General features: G+C 48.5%; 2 pseudogenes; one reads left to right on the forward strand and one right to left on the reverse strand.

The window, feature by feature from the left end:
* Window positions 1–1532: 1532 nt before the first annotated feature.
* LOC139356473 (uncharacterized) lies at window positions 1533–4649 on the reverse strand (annotated as a pseudogene).
* An 8-nt stretch (window positions 4650–4657) lies between these two features.
* Window positions 4658–16092, forward strand: LOC105493876 (golgin subfamily A member 2-like; annotated as a pseudogene).
* Window positions 16093–16443: the final 351 nt, after the last annotated feature.

Raw genomic sequence — 16443 nt, forward strand, 5'->3', positions numbered from 1 at the left:
CTACTCGGGAGGCTGAGGCAGGAGAATGGCGTGAACCCGGGAGGCGGAGCTTGCAGTGAGCTGAGATCCGGCCACTGCACTCCAGCCCGGGCGACAGAGCCAGACTCCGTCTCAAAAAAAAAAAAAAAAAAAAAAAGAACCATACCTGAGGCCAGGTGCGGTGGCTCAAGCCTGTAATCCCAGCACTTTGGGAGGCCGAGACGGGCGGATCACGAGGTCAGGAGATCAAGACCATCCTGGCTAACATGGTGAAACCCCATTTCTACAAAAAAAAAAAAAAATACAAAAAACTAGCCGGGCAAGGTGGCAGGCGCCTGTAGTCCCAGCTACTCAGGAGGCTGAGGCAGGAGAGTGGTGTAAACCCGGGAGGCGGAGCTTGCAGTGAGCTGAGATCCGGCCACTACACTCCAGCCTGGGCGACAGAGCGAGACTCCGTCTCAAAAAAAAAGAACCATACCTGGCTCATATGTGCTCAGTAAATGTTTGTTGAATGAATATACCTTTCTACATCACAAGCTGGCAGAAGGGGGAGCTTTTCTCAAACTTCATCTCTAGAGGTTTATGTTACTATCCCTTTGAGAGAATTCGGATTCAGACTTTCAGTTCTATGACTGTGGGCCAAAACCAACAAAGATCCAAATCCTCTTTCCTTGGGAGCTTGAGGAGAGTTTACCAGTTCATGTTTCCATTAAGTCTGAGAACTTTGCCTTTAAAATCTATTCCTGGCTGCTGCCTACCCCTTCCTGGTCTGGGGAATAGAGTCGAGGGGGCCATCCTTAGTCACCATCCTTTAACTGTCTCCACAGAAACAACAGAACCAAGAAATGGTGGATCAGTTGAAAGAAGTAACTGTTTGCTCACAACATGACTGCTGGATTTGGGGGGCACTCAGATGTAGAGGCTTCAGTCTCGTCTCACCCACTCCCAGCCTGGGGAAGGCTCACCCCCCAGATTCCACCCCATCCCCATAAGGTCCCTGATAACTTGGTCCCATGGGTGGAACTGTCCTGGGGCATTGGTGCCATTCTGGGGGCATGTCCCTTGCTGTACCATCTCTGCTTCCCCCTAGTAAGAGCTCTGTATTCCTTTTCCTATAGGAAGAGAAAGAGTGCCACCAAAAGCAGGGAGCTCTAAGGGAGCAGTTACAGGTGAGTAGAGAGTGTGAAGTTCCCTCCTGTCCTCTGGAGAATGTTTCTTTCCTTCTCTTTCAGCTTTTGGCTTTTCTACCAAAGGTTCACATTCAGAATGTAGAAATCCTTGTATCAGAGAAAGCCGAGTTACAGACAGCCCTGGCTCACACTCAGCATGCTGCCAGGCAGAAAGAAGGTGGGAATCTGGGCACCCCATCATCCTTCAACTTGGCACTTTGACAGGCCATTGGGGGAGTCCTTTGGGCCCCATCTGAACCTCTCTCATTCCAGGAGAGTCCAAAGATCTGGCCAGCTGCCTGTAGTATTCCTGGCAGTGTGTGGGAGAGTTGGAGCAGGATCTTTGCTGTCTCCATACAGCAGAAGAAAGCAGACAGGGTGAGTCCAACCACCTGCCCCATCCCCTGGCAGCCTGGCTTCCCAGATGGCGGAGTGAGCCTAAAGGTCCCTTCTGCAGGATGGAATGTCCTGCCCAGAAAGCAGCATGGACTATTTCTCACTGCTTGTGTGTGTGGTTGTTAGAGGTAGCCTGGGGCTGAGTTAGCTGCTGTGGGTGAGTTAGGGGTCCTATGGAGAGCGAGCACTGGATGCAGAGTTCGGAGGCCAAGTCCTCGCCCTACCCTTAACTGGCTTTGGCCTTTGCCAAGTGCTAGGTGGGGGATATGGTACTTGTACTGTGAAGGTACAGAAGAGTATCTTCAGTATGTTACCATTTGTGTAGAGAGAGGGAATGTGTGTGTGTGTGTGTGTGTGTCTACATACATACTATGATCATATACATAAAATGTGTCTACAAGGATTCATCAACTCAGGAAGGGGTTAGGGGGAAAGGGGAAGGAGAGCATTAGGACAAACACCTAATGCATGTGGGGCATAAAATCTAGATGACGGGTTGATAGGTGCAGCAAACCACCATGGCACACGTATACCTATGTAACAAACCTGCACATTCAGCACATGTGTCCCAGAACTTAAAGTAAAATAATAAATAAATAAAATAAAACACAAAAAACTCAGGAGAGAGGAACAGGGTGGCTGGGAGATATTTCCCTTCTGTACCTTCTGAGCTTTGGACTATGTGAATGGATCATCCTTTCAAAAAGTGAACAAGAGATTGATTTCCCCCTTCCTATCTGTGCCCCCACCCCCAGTGAACAAATGGGCTTAGAGAATCAGATGCACCTGAGGGTTCAAATACCAGCTCTGAGTGATCTTAGGCAAGCACTTAATCTCTAATACCCCATGTTTTTTATCGACACAATAGAGGTAATAATAGTAGTTGTCTCATATGGTGGTTGTGAGGATTAAATGGGATTGTTAGCATGGTGGCTAGTGAAGCACTCAATAAGGGTTCAAACAGTGGTAGTAATAACGGTAAAATAATAACAATATTGTTTTATCCCTCTGGGCCTCTGTTAGCCAGCTATAAATTCAATCTCTTTCCCTGTCCCTTCACCCTTACTAAGTTCTTTTAAAAACAAATGAGACTGACCAGGCGCTCAGACTCATGCTTGTAATCCCAGCACTTTGGGAGGCCTAGGCTGGCGGATCATGAGGTCAGGAGTTTGAGACCAGCCTGGCCAGCACAGTGAAACCCTGTCTCTACTAAAAATACAAAAATTAGCTGGGTGTGGTGGTCGGCACCTGTAAATTCCAGCTACTCAGGAGGCTGAGGCAGGAGAATTGCTTGAACCTGGGAAGCCGAGGTTGCAGTGAGCCGAGATAATGCCACTGCATTTCAGCCTAGGCAACAGAGCTAGACTCCGTCTCAAAAACAAAACAAAAAACAAACAAACAAACAAACAAAAAGCAAATGAGATCATGGACTTAGAAATGCCTTGAAAAAATGTCAGGTGTGATTCAGAGTGAGGAAGTGTTACTGTGGAATAGTTACTGAGCTGTTGGTACTGGTCGGCCAGCTGCTCCTCTGCCTGCTATATCCTGACTTAACCTTGGCCTGTATTTTCAGTACAACAAGGAGTTAACCAAAGAGAGAAACACCCTCAGGCTGGAGTTACACAAGAACAGGTAGCATGGGGGAAGGTGGGATGGGAGGTCTGGGGGCCCTTAGCATGGGTGATGTGCTGGGAGGTTGAGGGGGTACAGGTAAGCATGGTGAGGTGGTCATACAGGTTTGTACATGTGCACAGTTAAGCTGTAGTGCTGGTGACTCATGGTGTAGCCTCGAACAACTCACACCTTCTCTCAGGCCTGCCATCTGTAACTTTGGATTCCTGGGGTTCCTTCCAGTGCTACGGTTCTGTGGTTGTGAGGCAAGGGTGGAGGGTTGATCACCAAAGCAGTCCTTTCTGTTCTTAGTTCATTCCTTTCTCTACTGCCTCTGGCCATAACCGAATCAATGAGGACTGAAGCAGGAGAAATCAGAATTGGAAGAGAAGCTTTGAGTCCTAGTGACTGAGAAGGCTGGCATACTGCTTAACTTAGAAGAGCTGCAAAAGAAATTACAAATGACTGAACTGCTTCAACAAGCTAAGGACTGCAGCCGCGGAGGTGGTTGGAGCCCCATCCAGCTGGGGCCATGGTCTAGGGATCATGCCAAGAGTTGGAAAATTTCAGTCCTTGTTCTGATGCTGCCATAGAATCCTCTAGAGAGTGCTAAAAAATCTACAAATTGGGGCCCTACCATAGACCTGGGGAATCAGAATCTCAGGGTTAGGGCTTAAAAAAATTTTTTTTAACACATCATAGATGAAAACCATTATTTGATAAATTACATTTATATGGCTAGCTAATGAGTCTGTTTATTTCCATCTGAGGTTCACGCCAACACTTCCACTATTCCATGGGTAATAATAGAGAGTAGAGGTTTTTTGTTTTTTGTTTTTTGTTTGTTTGTTTGTTTGTTTGAGATGGGGTCTCTCTCTATCACCCAGGCTGGAGTGCAGTGGTGTGATCTTGGCTCACTGCAGCCTCTACCTCCCAGGCTCAAGCGATCCTCCTGCCTCAGCTTCTCAAGTAGCTAGGACTATAGGTGCACACAACCACACCTGGCTAATTTTTGTATTTGTAGAGATGGGGCTTTGCCATGTTGCCCAGGCTGGTTTTGAACTCCTGAGCTCAAGTGATCCGCCTCCCTCAGTCTCCCAAAGTGTTGGGATACAGACATGAGCCACCATGCCCAGCCTGAGATCTTTTTAAAATTATTTAATTTTTTATTTCTAAAACAAAGAAACTTGACAGCAGAGTTGTATTGACTGAGTTGTACACTGAGCCTAGCCCTAGCCCTTTTAAGGGGCACTGTTGGAACGGCCCAGGCTCCCGGAATCTAAACTTCTCACTCTTCACTATCTGGTTTTCAAGGCACTGTGAAGGCCCTGATACTAAACAGCAGTTACTGCAGGCCATGGAGGAGCGGGCATAGCTGGAAGCACACCTGGGGCAGGTGAGGCTTTGCAGGGGAGGGATATGGAAGGAAGATGACCCCAGGTGGCCAGGAGCAGGTGAGGACCAGTGACAGCCCTTCGTAACTTCTGTCCCCATTCTTGAAGGTAATGGAGTCAGTTGGACAACTACAAATGGAGAGAGAGACGTATGCTGAAAATCTGAAAGGAGGGAGTGCCATGTGGCAGCAGAGGATGCAGTAGATGTCAGAGCGGGTGAGACCTGACCCTTCAGCCCCCCACCTTATATAGATCACTTGATCTTTCTAGGCATCTGTAAAATGGGAAGACTATAGCCAGAGGTGATCATGGGTCTAGGCTATGTGGAGGCAGGGTCAGAGATGGAGATGGTAGCCCATCCAGCCACCAGCCCCTCTCTTCAGGGCCCTTTCCTGCTGTATTTTGGGCAGGTGCGCACATTGAGGGAGGAGAAGGAGCATAGCATGAGTTGGGTATAAGAACTGGAAATGAGCTTGGCTGAACTGAGTAACCAAATGGGTAAGCTGGGACTGTGGTGACCTGGGAGCAGGACTGGTATCAGAGCAATGTGGGGGTGGCTTAGAATGCCCCAGGGAGGTGGGTGGATGGAGGGCTTTGGGGCAGAAGGAAAGAGGTCTGTGCCAGGAGTTGGCAAGTCTCGTAATCTCCATGAGCCTCAGTGTTCCCATCAGCAAAGAGGGAAGTGTGCCCATTGTCAGCCATCCACAGTTGTCTCTATCAGAAAGTGGCGGGAAGACTGGCTAATATCCGGGTGCAAGGAATCATTAGCAGGGAGGCCAAGTTTGGGGAGCCTGAGAGGAGCTGTGGACCAACAGGAGGGTTTTTTTTTTTTTGAGAATCCAGAGGCCCTTACTGTCGCTTCCTTTCTTACCTGAGCCGTGCCCCTGGAACTCCAAGCAGGGCCCTCCAGGTTGGAGCAGCAGCTACAAGCAGAGGCTGGCCACCTGCAGAAGGAACTGGAGAGCCTGGCAGCTCCAAGCCCAGGAGCAAGACACTGAGGGCTTCAGTCACCCGAACCAGGAGTGGGAGGAGAGGCTGCTGGAGCTGCAGCAGGTGGCCAAGCTCTTGGGGGAGCAGGCAGAGTCGCACAGACAAATCTTGGAGACCATGCAGAATGACTGCACCACCATCAGCCGCGTGCTCACCCAGAACCACGAGCTCAAGGAGCAGCTGTCTGAGCTGCAGAATGGATTCATAAAGCTGGTGCGTGACCCCATCAGGAGAGCCTGCCCTCCTCCCTAGCCCTCCCGACCTTTGTTTTCCCGCCCATAAAATGAGGCAGTGTACCCCTAATGTGAGATGGTACTTCTGAAGGTACCTGTGAACCAGAGCCCTGCTCTGATGGCTGTGGGGAAGAGGGAATGATTTTTCTAACCTGCCTCCACCCTTCCTGGTGCCATGGGAGGCAGACACCAAGTTCTAGGGTCTCCAGCTGCAGTGGATGGCTGCCGATTGCTTCTCTCTGTCCAGACTAACGAGAACATGGAGATCACCAGTGCAATGCAGTTGGAATAGCACGTAAAGAGGGAGCTGGGAAAGAAGCTGGGCAAGCTAAAGGAGACGGTAACACTGCCCCATCCAAGAAGAGCTGGAAGGCGGGCACCAGCCTCTGGGGAGGGGAGGTGTGAGGCCAGAGGCAGCTCCAGCCTGGGGGACAGGTGACCCCAGCACCCTCCAGGGCAGTCCTGTGACTGTTTCTTGCTTCCTGCCCTCTGACTTTTAGTGGTGGGCTCCTCCCAGGTCTGAACATCATCATCCTGGCTAGAGTCATGGAGCCCCCCAAACATAGGGAAAGAGACGGTGGTATAAGAGGCTCCTCAGAGTCAAACTGGATTCTGGCCTTGGCTCCCCTCATCACCATTCAACTACTTTGCATCTCTAAGTCTCAGTTTCTTTACCTTAAAAGGGAAGTTAGCACCTTCCTCGCAGAGGTGCTGAGGATTAAATGAGATAATACGTGGAAAGCATTAGGCATGTGGCACAGTTAGCAGATGGAGGTTGGCTCCCTCTGCTTTTCCATCAGTCTGTGGCCTAGTTTAAATGGTGGGAGGAAGGGTGTGAGATTTAAGTCTGGGTGTAGGGGATCAGTCAGTGTGGTTGGAAAAATTGTAAGATGAAGTTATAGGATATAGACACAAACCTTCTTGGAAGGCCAGAAGGTCTGCACAGCTTCAGTAAAGGATTTGGCTGAAAGCAGCCTAATCCCCTTTACCTTGAGTTGATAGCAGTAGAGCAAATAACATGGGAATGTGGCGTAGTTTATCTGAATAGCTTGTTTACTCATGTGGTCCTAAGACCAACCTTTGATTATCCACGAGTGCATGATTGCTCTCTACTCGGTGGTCGGCAAAGTTAATTACTCACAGGTGTGTTGACTCAAAGCCTTTGTCATTAAGTCTGTGCTGAATAAATGCCCTCAGGGCCAGCTAGTCAAGGCACACAACTCTTTTTGTGTGTGGCCTGGCCCCTTAGCTGCTCTGTCACTGAATATCGGTGTCTGAGTATGTTATTCATCCGCCATGCAGCTGGGGTCTGCAGGATAGACCCTTGCAAGTGGTGCCCTGCGGGAGGCACACTGTGAAGGATCACAACGGACCCCTCAACGAAGATGAACTGTGCAAACAGTAAGTTAGTAAGTCATTGATGCCCACTCGGAATTTCCAAGTTTGGGGGGATTGTTCAGGCTAGGGTTTCATCATGGGACAACAGTTATCAGCTTAACAGAAACAGTATATAAAAGTATTGAAACAGCTGCTTAAAGCTAGTGGAGCCTTGGTTTCACAGGCTCAATTAAGGGATCTAATGCAAACTGTTTTCTCACAAAACTCATGGTTCCCGGAAAAAGGAACGCTAGACGTAGAGCTCTGGGAACAAGTGGGGAGAGATCTTAATCAACATCATGCGCAAGGGCAACAGGTCCCAGTATTATCTTTAATGCTATGGGCTTTAGGGTGACCCTGGCTCTGTTATACACAGAAGAACCTAAAAAGGGGAAGGAGGAGGAACCGTCACCTGCCTTACCACCTCCTTTTCGCTCAGCCCTGATATCAGCAGACCAAAATAACAAAGAGGAAATGGAGGTTTTGCCTGAGCCCCCTCCTGCAATAAATAGGAAAAAAGACAAGAGCTACGCTACAGCTATGGGACCCTTTCTTAGGCAAGAGGCATTAAAAGGGGAGCTCTTAGCCTGCCTGGTAATGCAAGGTTGACAAGGCAATTGGGTATATAAACCTATTTCTTTTAACGTTTATAAAAAGTTAAGAAAAAGCATTAGAGGTTGAAGCCGTGTGGCCAAGCTGGTGGTAGGCAGAAGGAAATGCTTGGCAGCAAAGGAAGCTCGTACACCTGGAGCCAGCGAGTGCTTCCAGGAACTCGGCCTGCACAAAGGTAGCAGTGACAAGGAGCCAGGCCCAGCACACCAGAGCTGGCCTGCTAGGGAGAGGCAGGAGGCGTGCATGAAGGTCCACTCGGCTGGCAGCAGCTGCCCAGCGGCAGCAGGTTGAGGGAGCAGCACAGACGAAAGGCAGTGCAAGTGCAACATGGCCGCCGCCCTGGGACCCACCTGCTAGACGCCCAGCTCCGCAGGTGGCCCACGGCAAAATTTCACGTGTTCCTTGTATACAAGTGACATCCCGGATTATAATTCTCTGCTAAGATTTAAGTACAATTTAAGAATTTAAAACACCTCTTTCTAATAATGGCCACTGTTGCTTTTACACTGTTTCTCTGGAAAAGCAAGACAGAGAAAAATTTGTGTTTACAATACCAGCTATCAATAATGAAAGGCCAGCTTTCCCGATTTCATTGGAAAGTGCTTCCTCAAGGAATGCTAAACAGTGCTGCCATGTGTCAGTATCATGTAAATCAAGCTTTGTTCCCCAGCAGAAAAGAATTTCCTGATTGCAAGGTTATTCATTTTATGGATGATATTCTACTAGCAGCCCCAACGGAGCCAATGCTTTTAAGTTTGTATACCTCTGTCATAAAGAATGCACAGCTGAGTGGTTTAATCATTGCACCTGAAAAAGCACAAATGTCCTCTCCTTGGAAATATCTTGGGTACATACTTACTTCCTGGTCAGTAAAACCTCAAAAGATTAAATACTAGCAACTTACACACCTTAAATGATTATCAGAAATTACTAGGCAATTTTAATTGGCTTCACCCCACCTTGGGCATTCCTACTTATAAGCTGCAAAACATGTTTTCTATCTTAAAGGGCAACACAGTCCTGGATTCTCTCAGATATTTAATCCCAGCAGCAAAAAAAAAAAAAAAAAAAAAAAAAAAAAAAAAAAAAAAAAAAAAAAAAAAGATGGAAGAAATAGAACAGGCTATTTCTCAAAGACAAGTAAATCTCATAGATCCAAAATATTCTGTTCAATTGTTTATTTTTCCCAGTAAACACTCCCCTACAGGGTTAATAGGACAAATGGCTCCAGAGCTATGTTTTTTAGCGTGGGTTTTTTTGCTCACATACCGAGACTAAAACACTATCTCCCTATATCCAGTTAATCAGTAAAGTCATATATTCAGGCTGCAGATGATGCAGTCACTTGCTAGGTTGTGATCCTGATATCATCAGGATTTCTTTAAATAAAAAGCAATTCAAAGCAGTATTGCCCTTATCGATGGACTTCCAAATAGCACTCTCTGATTACACAGGTCAAATAGAGCATGTCATTCCTGCTAACTCCTTCAGTTTATCATACTCCTATGATTTTCCCTACAAAAAGAGTTCACTTCCCCATAAATGCTTTAACACTGTTTACTGATGGTTCTAGTAAACATGGAAAAGCAGCAGTCTGGTAGAGACCACATAATTCCATCACTCGATCTGGATTTACTAGCACTCAGAGAGCTGAGTTTGGGGTCTTGATATTGGCTTTGGAAACTTTTTCCACTCAGCCCCTCAATATTGTTAATGACTCTGCTTACTCTGTTTTTTTACTGCAGAACCTTGAGACAGCCCTAATTAAGTCCACTCTGGAGTCCACCCTGTGTGCTCTTTGACTTCAGCAATTGCTAGATCAGTGTACACATCCTATTTTTATTACACGCATTCAGGGCCACAGCTCACTGCCTGGCCCATTGATTTATGGCAATGATCAAGCATACCTTCAGGTTGTAACATCACTGCTTGACCAAGCCACCCAATCACATCAATTTTTCCGGCAAAACTAGAGAAACTTGTCTAAACAATTTCAATTTACCCAGAGGCTGGCTAAATAAATTATCCTGCAATGCTGAGATTGCCAGCTCACAGGCATGTCCCCTCCTTCAACAAGTGTTAACCCTAGAGGATTGGCACTTTATCAGTTATGGCAAACAGATGTTACACACATCCCTGAATTTGGAAAACTTAGATATGTACATGTCTCCATTGATACCAATTCTCATTTAATTAGTGTACACGCCCTTCCTGGAGAGTCTACTCGATATGTCATTAAACATCTTCTTTTAACTTTTGCATTTATGGGGCAACCCATAAAAATTAAAACTAATAATGGTCTAGCTTGCGCCAGCTCACAATTTCAACAATTTTGTCACACGTGGAACATCCAACATTCCACAGGCATCCCATATAATCCCCACGGACAGGCCATAATAGAACGTGCCCACTCCACCCTTAAAAATATGCTCAAAAAACAAAACAGGGGAGTATGGATAAGGACCTTGCAACGCTATTGGCACAAGCCTTATTTACCCTTAATTTTTTAAATTTAGATGATAAATTTCAATCCACTGTAGAAAAGCACTTTGCTAAAACCTCTCAAGACACAAAACTGCAGTTTTATGGAAAGATGTAAACAGTAATGTATGGTGTAATCCAAGTGAATTGTTAACTTGGGGAAGAGGGTATGCTTGTGTTCACACCCCCTGAGGTCCTCTTTGGATTCCAGCACAATGCATCAAACCATACCATTACGTGGCTAGGACCCAACCTGGTACCAGAAATGAAGGAAGTAACCCTACAGGACTCGCTGCCCTGGATGATGCGGCTTCCTCGGACATTACCTGGGGGATGCTGAAGAAGGCAACTCAGGAGGCGGAATGAATCCTGCTCTGGACACAGACACCATTCACTCCAGATAATCTGTTCCTTGCTATGCTCTCTGTTGTACGTTGCAACTCATATAGGGTATTGATCCTTCATATGCTCTTGCTTTGTCTGCAACCTATACCTGCTACACTCTATTGGGCTCATATCTTAGATCCACCTTTCTTTCACCCTGTCACCTGGGCAGACACCTCCTTCTCAGCCTTTAATAACGTAACTGCTTGGCTAGGAGGGATAGATTTACCCCAGTGGGGTCCATCATTAATGGCACACATTAGACTAAGGTGCCAGGTATCACTACATATCATCCCACTATCCTCCCACTGTGTGTAAGTTATAAAGGGTCTAACCCTTACTGCGTACCTGCCCAAACACACTTATGGCTACATCATGACAAAGGAAATGTCTTAACATTCCTAGCTGCAGGTAGCCTCAAACCGGGCGATGCAATCAATGCCACTTTCCCAAACATTCCTTCCTGTGCTAAAGAACAAAGCTGGGAAAGTAATGGATTCCACTTTAGCTGGGAGGTCTGTCATGGGGAACAAGCCTATACCCTCCAGTTAGGCAATTGTAACATCTTAGACTGGAGGTCCCACAGCCATTTGCAGGGAAGCCTTACTGATGTCCTCATCCATCATGGCATCAATCACAGTTTTGTAGCCACATCCCATTCCCCTATGATTTGGGCCGATGTGGGGGTGGATATTTCTGACCCCAAGTAAAATCCATGCCACCCCAAGACACTCTGTGGTGCCTGGGACATCTTAGCACCTCCTTTGACACCTGGCATGGGACATACCATAATTCCAGTCACAACTATACTATAACCTTTATTCATAATCACACTGATCAGTGCCTGATTTGCACTACCCATCCATATGTTTTCTTTATAGGAACTAATATTTCTGTTATACCCCGAAACTCCACGTTTGTGACCCAGGTGCAGGGACAGACTTGGTTTGCCTCATGTATTACTAATTACAATATATAATTTAAATATTACTAGAGTCATGGTATTAAGGAGACAATCTGAGGCATTCCCACCAGTCAATTTGACATGCGATTGGCAAGGTTCCTCTGCCCTTGCCACCTTAGAACTTGCCCTGTCCCAGATCAGACCCAAAAGATTCATAGGCACATGTGTAGCCTTTATAGTCTCAGTCATAGTCATCCTAGTAACTGCTAGTGTGGCTGTAGCATCTATTACTGAATCAGGAAAAACAGCTGCTTTTGTAGATAATTTGGCCAGAAATGTTTCTAATGTACTTCTCTTACAGCAAGGTATAGATCAAAAGATTCTTGCACATCTGCAAGCCCTTGAGGCTGCCCTTGGAATATGTGGGGGAGCGACAAGATGCACTGGCATTCCAACAGCAGTTAAACTGTGACTGGGAGCATAAACATATCTGTGTCACTTCTCTACCGTGGAATCAATCAATACATAGTTGGGATGAGGTGAAACAACACCTCTGGGGAACCTTTCATGACAATTTAACAGCAGACATAAGGCAACTTAAAAATACAATTTTAGAATCCCTTCATACTGTAGATCTATCTACACACCCAACAAACAGCTATATGGAAGGGTGTGCAAGATCGTCTCTCCTGGATAGACCACCGCTCCTGGGCATCACTCCTTGAGTGGAAAAGAATGTTGCTAATTATATTCATGTTTGTCTTATGTTATTTACTAATTTTAGGATGCAAAGCCGGAATAAGAGCAATGACCACCATTGCTGACAGACCAGTTGTTGCACACACATGTACTCTCCAGCTAACAAGACTGAATGCAAAAAACAGAAAAGGGGGAGCTATAGGGGATCAGTCAGTGTGGTTGGAAAAATTGTAAGATGAAGTTATAGGATATAGACACAAACCTTCCTGGAAGGCCAGAAGGTCTGCACAGCTTCAGTAAAGGATTTTTCTGAAATCCTTTTAACCCCTAATCCCCTTTACCTTGAGTTGATAACAATAGAGCAGATAACATGGGAATGTGGGGGAGTTTATCTGAATACCTTGTTTACTCATGTGGTTCTAGGACCAACCTTTGATTATCCGCAGGTGCATGATTGCGCTCTACTTGGGGGTGGGTCGGCAAAGTTAATTACCCACAGGTGTGTTGACTCAAAGCCTTTGTCATTAAGCCTGTGCTGAATAAATGCTGTCAGGGCCAGCTAGTCAAGGCCTGCAGTTGTCACAACTCTTTCTGTGCATGGCCTGGCCCCTTAGCTGCTCTGTCACTGAATATCAGTGTGAGTATGTTATTCATCCGCCATGCAGCTGGGGTCTGCAGGACAGATCCCTGCAGCTGGGGAAGGAGGCATGGGACTCTGGGAAAGGGAGGCAGTCACTTAGGCCTGGAACCAAGGGGCCAGGGGCCTGGGAAAGCAACAGAGCCACACAGTGACCTTGCTACCCCATTTATGGGCCAGCCACCACCTGCCCTCACGCCCAGGGTCTTTCTGCAGATGGAGCTGAAGAGCCAGAAGGCTCGGTCTGCAGCAGCAGCAAGACCAGTACCTGAGTCACCTGCAGCAGTATGTGGCCACCTATCAGCAGCTGACCTCTGAGAAGGAGGGGCTGCACAACCAGTTACTGCTGTAGACCCAGTTCGTGGACCAGCTGCAGCAGCAGGAAGCTCAAAGCAAAGCAGTGGTCAAGATGGCCTGCCGAGAGTTGCGGGAGACCCAGGTGAGGGAGTTGCTCAGGGCAGGGCCCTGAGGGGAACGACCTGGCAACCTCTGTGCCTTCTCACTCTCTTTCTTGGCCCCTTAGGAGTGCCTGGAAGCTTTCAGCCAGCAGAATCAGCAGCCTCAGGCCCAGTTGAGCCTCATGGCTCTACCTGGGGAAGGTAGCGGAGACTGCTCACAGAAAGAGAGCCCCAGGAGGAAGGGATAACTGTTAGCAGCATAGGATTGAGGAGTTGAACAGACTTTTAGAACAGCTGGTCATTATGCCAACCAGGTGTCCACACTAAGGCACCACTATGGTGACCTCCTGGGAGCAGGGGACCACCAGGTTGCCTAAGGATGGTGAACTGGTCCAGCTCAGAAATGGAGCAGGTCAGAACTCCCGTGCCTATTGGTAGTGGGACTGCACCTGGGCAACACGGCAAGATCTTGGCTCTTTAAAAAATAATGAGGCCGGGCACGGTGGCTCATGCCTGCAATCCCAGCACTTTGGGAGGCTGAGGCGGGTGGATCACGAGGTCAGGAGTTAAATCAAGACCAACCTGGCCAAGATGGTGAAACCCCGTCTCTACTAAAAATACAAAAATTAGCCGAGTGTGGTGGCAGGTGCCTGTAATCCCAGCCACTTGGGAGGCTGAGGCAGAGAATTGCTTGAACCCAGGAGGTGGAAGTTGCAGTGAACGGAGATTGCGCCACTGCACTCCAGCCTGGACAACAGAACGAGACTCCATTTCAAAATAAAGAGCTGCTCATTCCCCGCTAGGGAGGGACTGGCCCAGGGTTACACAGTGAGAGTGGGGGCAGAGGTGGGCCCACTCTACCCTTGTTGGGTTGTCTGAGGACCTCTCTGGCCACCCCCAATAGGAGATGGACTGGACAGTGAGGAGGAGGTGGAGGTGCCTCAGCCCATGCCGAGCATCCTGGAGGACCTAGAGAGCCAGAAGGCCATGGTGAGCCTGACTCCCCCTGCCCCACCTTTGCTGCCTCCCTCCGTGTCCCTCCCAGACCCCCTTCTGCTCTTGGGTTCCTGGCCTTCTGATTTCTCTGGACCCTCACCCCTTCCCTGGGAGCCAGTGGTCAGACACCATTTCACCTGTGACTAACAGGTGCGCCGTCTGAGGCCCCCCAAGGCAAAGACTGCTCTCCACCTCCCTGCCCTGTTTGTCCTGTGTATCCGCCTATAAGAATGCGTACCTCTTGCCTGCAGGGGGCATTTTTCAACTCAGCTGTAGCTAGTGCCCAGGAGAAGCAGGCACGGCTACGTGGGCAGCTGAAGGAGTGCACTGCCAGCGCATGGCTCATCTGCTGGCCTCGGCCCAGAAGGAACCTGAGGTGGCAGCCCCAGCCCCAGGAACTGGGGGCAATTCCATGTGTGGGGAGACCCACTGGGCCCTGCAGGCGGCCATGGAGAGGCTGTAGGTGAGTGAGTCCAGGCATGGGCCAAAAAGGGTTGGGGGCAGGCAGGTCGCTGCCTTAATGTGACCCCATTATTTTGGCTCCAGAGCCGCTTTATGGAGCTCATGCAGGAGAAGGTGGACTTGAAGGAGATGGTGGAGGAACTGGAACATCGCTTCATCTAGCTGTCTGGAGAGACAGACATCATCGGGGAGTGGGAAGCCAGGGCACAGCAAGGAGAGCTGCACATCGGTCAGAGGGGCCCCAGCGTCTGAGCCCTGTCCTCCTGTAGGAGAGTACATCGCAGTGTACCAGAGCCAGAGGGCAGTGCTGAAGGAGCAGCACCAGGAGAAGGAGTGCATCAGCAGGCTGGCCCAGGACAAGGGAAGAGATGAAGGTAGGGCGTGGAACATCTCTGCAGGGGTGGGGGTGGGGATGGGCTCAGGCACAGGCAGAGCAGCTGAGTACCCCTCCCTCCAGGTGAAGCTGCTGGAGCTTTTTGCGGCTTGTGAGTGACTGCAACGAGTAGCGTGGAAGATCCCTGGCAGCTGCCCAGAACCCTGCTGATGAGCCCACTCCAGAGGTCCCAGCCCCCCAGCAGCTTGGGGCTGCTGACAAGCAGGGTAGTGAGTAGAGCCCTCAGGCAGGGTGGGCACACAGGAGGGCTCGCACAGCGCCCTGCCTCCCTCTCTCCAAAGATCTTTGCGAGGTGAGCCTTGCCAGCAGCGGGGAGCCTGTGCAAGGAGAGGCAGGGAAGGGTTCTCCCTGCGGTAACCCCACTGCGCAGCAGATCATACCGCTGCTTTATGGAGATGCAGAACCTCCAGGAGCACCCAAGCTTGGGCAGCAGCCCTTGCATTCCTTTTTTGTACCAGACTGCCGAGAACGATGAGGTGAAGATCACCATCATCTAAAAGCCGGCCACTGTCAGCAAAATCTGGAGAAGTGGGGCTGGAGGCTCTGCCTCTACTGTGTCCCTACCACCCCTTCCCAGTCAACCCTTTACCCTTACAGTAGCAAGCATAAGACCCCTGTCTAATGTGGAGAGACGGGTGGAGATGAGGTGAAGATCACCATAATCTAAAAGGCCACTAAATAAAATAAATTTTAAAAAGGTATGGGATTTTTAAAACATGTATGGGATTAAAGAAGTTATGGGATTTAAAATGTTATGGGATAAAAGTTATGAAAGTTATGAAAAGTTATGAAGCCGGACATGGTGGCTCATGCCTGTAATCCCAGCACTTTTGGAGGCTGAGATGGGCGGATCACTTGAGGTCGGGGAGTTCGAGACCAGTCTGACCAACATGGAGACACCCTGTCTCTACTAAAAATACAAAATTAGCCGGACGTGTTGGTGCATGCCTGTAATTCCAGCTACTGGGGAGGCTGAGGCAGGAGAATCGCTTGAACCAGGGAGGCGGAGGTTGCAGTGAGCCAAGATTGTGCCGTTGCACTCCAGCCTGGTCAACAAGAGTGAAACTCCATCTCAAAAAAAAAAAAAGGTATGAAAAAGGGCATAAAAAAGGATTAAAATGTTTTAAAAAAAACAAAAAAAACCAGGCCACTGTCAGCAAAGCCTGGAGAAGTATGGGGCCAGAGGCTCCGTCCCCATCATGTCCCAGCCACCCATTCCCAGTCACCCCTGTACCCTTACAGTAGCAAAGTAAGACCCGTGTCTAATCAAGGGGAGGCAAACATGCAGACCCTTTCCCTCCTTGGCCAGAGCAGACTCCTTAAATTT

This window comes from Macaca nemestrina, chromosome 10 (genome assembly GCF_043159975.1).
Source record: "Macaca nemestrina isolate mMacNem1 chromosome 10, mMacNem.hap1, whole genome shotgun sequence".
In the NCBI taxonomy this organism is placed as follows: Eukaryota; Metazoa; Chordata; class Mammalia; order Primates; family Cercopithecidae; genus Macaca; species Macaca nemestrina.